The sequence below is a fragment of the Petaurus breviceps genome, unplaced genomic scaffold, assembly GCF_028583685.1.
Source record: "Petaurus breviceps papuanus isolate PSGF00001 unplaced genomic scaffold, PetGlider_PUasm1.0 38, whole genome shotgun sequence".
NCBI lineage: Eukaryota > Metazoa > Chordata > Mammalia > Diprotodontia > Petauridae > Petaurus > Petaurus breviceps.
In genome coordinates this window covers 57024521-57029845 of record NW_027186304.1, presented here as the reverse complement: position 1 = coordinate 57029845, position 5325 = coordinate 57024521, and positions in this window count along the sequence as shown.

The following is a 5325-nucleotide window of genomic DNA, read 5'->3' as shown; positions in this document are numbered from 1 at the left end:
ATCCCCACAGGGGGCTACTTGAAGTTTTTTTTTTTTTTAAGTTTAATGATTCCCCAAAAGGGCAAAGTTTTTTTTTTTCCATGTTCCTAGCTCTTCCTACAAGAACTATAGTAACTGAATTCTCAAATGTTTCAAAATTACTATAATTGGCAGACATGCTGAGAGCATCCTTGACCATGTATTATGATATGAAAAATCTAATTTTAAAGTATTTGTATTATGATGACATTTGCCTCTACCAAAATAAAATATTTAACCTATGCATAGCTTTTGAGATCTATGAATACACACACACACATATTTATATATAGCTAAAGTCATAGTCTTGGAGATGGGATGACCTTGCTTCTAATCCTGGTTCTGATTTGTACTAGTCATGTGGCTTTGAACAAATAATTTAATTCTCAGAGCTTTAGTTCCTTATGTAAAATGCTGATAATCATATCCCCCAATTGATAGGGTTGTTTCAAAAATCAAATAATGTAACATATGCAATGTTTTGTGAACCTTTAAGCAAGGTATGAATGTTAGCTGTCATGATAATTACTATTGTGCATTTATAAATCTATATAAAATCAATTCTCATATATATTCATATAAACGCAAATGTATATGTTTACTTTTGTGCACATAGGGGAAGGAAGTATTTCAGACAACGATGCAGAGAACTTTCAGGGAAAATTTTTTTAGTGAAAAACTGGCAAAGAACATAGTCTTTTGAGTCAAAGGACCCAGGTTCAAATTACAACCCTGATATTTTCTGCTTCTATGTCCTTAGGCAAATAATCTCTGATCTGTTGGCCCTGGTTTACACATCTACAGAAAAGAGAAACTTTCATTAGATGGTCTCTGAGGTGCCTTGCTATTTTAGAGGTAAGACCCTCAGGATTTAAATCCAGTTTTTTGTATCTCCAGGGCTGGCCTTATATTCACAATGCAACACAACCTAAGTACTTGTTTCCAATTGCCTTAAAAGTCTAAGTTTTAATGTTTTTAGAGATGGACTAATTTGTAGAAAATTCTCTGTCAATGACTGTGGCTGTGAACTTTTTTTTTTCTGTGTTATGGACTCTGGCAGAAAAAATGCATAAAATACAAATTATAGTATTAAAACAAACTAATTATAATGAAAGTTATAAAATGTATGTTTTTTTTTTAAATTGATTAACTAAGTACCCCAGATCCAGGAGCAGGAGTTATAGTTTAGGTGAGCATGAGGTGTGGGAAAAGGATACGGAAAGCACTTTTGTCTTCTTCATGGGCCTTTGCCTAAGAGAGGAATATTCATTGAGTCATATATACATGGGGCATGATATGATTCTACAGCATTTTCTTTTTTTTTTCTTTTGAACTAAGTCAATAAGCAATTATTTTATACCTAATGAGTATAAGTTATCATGCTACCTACTTTAAAACAATGCAATGGGACAAGAGCCCCTCATGAGATATTTGTACCTCCTAGAAAGGACAAATGGCTGTGTATGTTGATTTGGCATGGAAGACCTCTGTTTCCCTAGTGATCTATTAAAACCACAGTTCTGTCTTCTCTGTTGTAAGAGTCTGAGTGATCACTACAATACATCTCCTACCTGTACTCCTTGAGCAGTTGTGTGTTTAGATAATGAGTAATTGATGATTACTGAAATGGTATGCTGGAGAATGTGCTGGTTTTAGGGTCAGAAGACCTAGGTTTTAATCCAAAATTTGTTGTTGTGTAACCTTGTGTAAGTTATTAATTTCTCCAAGTCTCAATTTCCTAATCAGTAAAACGAGGTAGTAGGAATAGATGACCTGCTATGCACCTTCCCACTCTAGATTAATGGCCCTATAGCTTTCCATTGGCACTGCTATGTCATACAGTGGACAGAGCGCTGGCCTTGGAATCAGAAAAATGGGTCTTCCTTAGTTCAAATCTGATCTTAGACTTTTATTAGCTCTGTGACCATGGGTAAGTCAGTTAACCATGTTTGCCTCAGTTCCTCATGTGTAAAATGAGATGGAGAAAGAAATTGAAAACCAGTCCAATATACTTGCCAAAAAAAACCCAAATATGGTGACAAAGAACCAAAAATGACTGAAAAATGAGTAAACTAGCTTCCTACTTTACAGATATGAAGGGGGAGAGTTATTTATCTTTATTTGGCAATGCGACACTGTTTCTCACACTGTTACTGATCTTCAGCCCAAGGAAATGATTTCAGTGCTTGGAAGTATTGATCTTTTCCTAAATAATTTCTGAAAGACACATGTTGTTTTTCATCTCTTTGAAAATTACACAAAGCAAAAGTCATAGAATGAAGGAAATTCCATTCCAAGCATCATGGAAGTTAGGGAAAATACTAAGTAGCATAATAAGAATTTGAAAAAAATTAATCAATAGAGGGATTTGTCATGTATAAAATGATTGTATAAAATATGTTGTTTGGAAAGAACAAATCCATGAGGTAGGTGCTTCAGGTAATGTTATTCTTATTGTATAGATCACAGAATCTCTGAATAGAACCTCAATGGCCATTGAGTGCAATTTCTGGGCCAAAGCCATGTTCACAACAAAAGAGGAGGTTTTCAAAACTTTTATTGCAAACCTTCAAAGAAAGAGAACCCACGACTTCTTGCACTAATGTATTCTATGTCTGGAAAACACTAATTCATTGTTAGGGAGTTTCATTTTTCCCCCTGATTTGGGGTCTAATTTTTCTTCTTTATAATTCCACTGATTACTCCTGATACTACTCTATGAGATCAAATAGAACAAATCTACTCACTTCTCCATCATACACTTGAAGAAAGCACGTAATCTTTCTATGAGTCTTCTCTCTTCCAATCTAAACTTATACAATTCTTTCCTGATGAGGGAATAGAAGCTCCTGGAAGTTAAAAAAACATAACTCATTTGTGACTAAAACCTAGTGTCAGAGGTTTTGTGGTGCTGTTAGGATTTGAAAACAGAACTTTTTTTTAAATTCAAGTCTAGCCCAATAACCACTGCTCCTTAAAGAAAAATTTTAATATTTAAAAGAAACTTTACATGGATGAACTACTTTGACTGTCACAAATATCCTCTGAGTTGTGTAATGTAGTTATTATCTTATGGATAATGGAAGTGGAAGTGATAAAGTGATTTATTTGTTCATTGTCATTCATGTAAAAAGTGTCAGAGGCAGGAGTTGGATTCAAGCTCACTGTGTCCAAATCCAGTTCTATTTCCTCAATCTTTTATAGGAATTTTGTTATGATATCCAAAGAGTCATTAGTTTTTTGAAATATTCTCCATTAAAATATCTTGAGAGGTGTAGATAAAGGACCAAAGTAGGAAAATATGTCATGGGCCAAAAATCCAAACATCTCTCTAAGGAATCCTCCAACCCATGGCTAGACTGGATTGTCATCTAGAAATGATGTCCCCAAATGACCAGAAATTGAGCGTTAGTTTTAGAGATATATATACACTCAAGTTCTTTAATGGTGTAGATTACAATCCATTTATGCTTATTTCTACTATGCCACCCTTGCCTATGTGCTCCTAGATGTTCAAGAAAGGGAACTTACCTAACAAATTGGAGACCTTCCTTCATGACTTCTATTGGGAACATACTAGTGGAAGATAGGACCCTGTTCACCATCATCTCTTACCCTCCTAGGTGACCAGAGTACCTATTACTATTAAATATTTCCTTGATGACATCTTTTATTGTTCTTCCCCTTTAGAGTTCCTCACTGCTTATATGTTGCAACTTTCTCACATTCACCATGCCTCTTCTCCATTGCACTCTGTGATATAATTAAAAAAAATTTAGAGACCAATAGAGAGATTTACAAAAAAATTATACTATAAGCAGGGCAATATGAATGTGAACCTTCATAGTCAATGTTTCCTTAGAGCAAGTGAATATTCTGGTGCCTCCTTTTCAAAGTCTGTCTCTCAAACAACCATATGAGTTTACTTCATTGAATTGACAATGTAAATCTCAAAGGGAAATAATATAAAACCAAATATGATAAAGAGACAGAAATAATTTGCTGTTGATTTTTGGATGGCAATGTTTTTGGTTAAAGATACAGAAGGCCCAAAAGTATAAACTTTGTTTTTTTTTGTAAGAGAAAATTATATATAATCCTGATTCTGTGTTGCTGAAATTAATCTTTATGTGATACTATTACATTGGTATGTTATCCTGATTTTTTATTCTTCTTGAGATTGGAGTTTAGTGATCAGTAAATCAAATGAAATTTATCTAGATATATAATCACTTTCTTTACTTCAGTGGAAGTAATATTCCAAACAGCAATGAAAAAGAGGAAAATTGGTCAAGGAATTTAGGAAGAGCATCAAATCAAAAGCAGAAGATAGTTTCATTATGCTGGCATTTTACTGTCTTAAGTAATTGCCAGTGACATATTTCACATTAATAAATAGTAATAATAGGATATAAAAAACATCAATGAGCCCAGTCACATGCCTTGCAATATCCCTCACTTTTATAATTTGGGAAGAGCTGGGCTCATATTTTCATAACTTTTTAATATTGGTGAATTGTAAATGAATTATGTAGGGAATAATTTTATTAGCAGATTAACTTCCTACTCTCCCACTGCATTCTTGGAAGCAATATTATTTTTGTGACCATTATATGTTGTGTTCTGAGGGAATACAAAACTGTTTTAAAATTACCTTTACTATTATGATTAATACTTAAACGTATGAAGCAAAGAAAAAGGCATTCTCACTTTTTGACTAGACCTGTGATTCCATTGTGCAGGGAACTCCTTCTCAGTAAATTCCTTCTATCAATTAACTTCAAAACTTCCTCTTTAATTTAGACACTTGTTAGGGTACTGAGAGAGCAAATCAGTGCCGAGTGTCCAGAGTGATACTGCCCGTATAGATCAGAGGCAGGAGTGATACCTACGTTAATTTGACTCTAAGGTTGCCTCTCAGAAAAAAAATACATGGAAAAAATCATCAGGTGTCAAAAGTATGGTCCATACCATATAATTCTTTGAGAGAAGGTGTTTTCTAGGGAAGTGGAGCCTAAACTGGATTTCAAAGGAGGATAACTTTGGATAGAAGAGCAGCTAAGATAGTATTTTTTGTAATGGGAAACATCTTGATCAGAAACAATAGGGCAGAAAAGAAAATGGCATGAGATCTTGTGGAAATTAATGTTGAAAACTAAAAATAAGTAAGTAAATTGGAAAAAAATAGTTCATGTCTGCTCCTCTTAAAAAAATAAATTTTAGAGTTGAAGACTTTTTAAAATTCCTTGTAGAGCAAGTAGATCAAATTAGTAGATACTTAAAGAAATTAATTTAGACTATTCATTG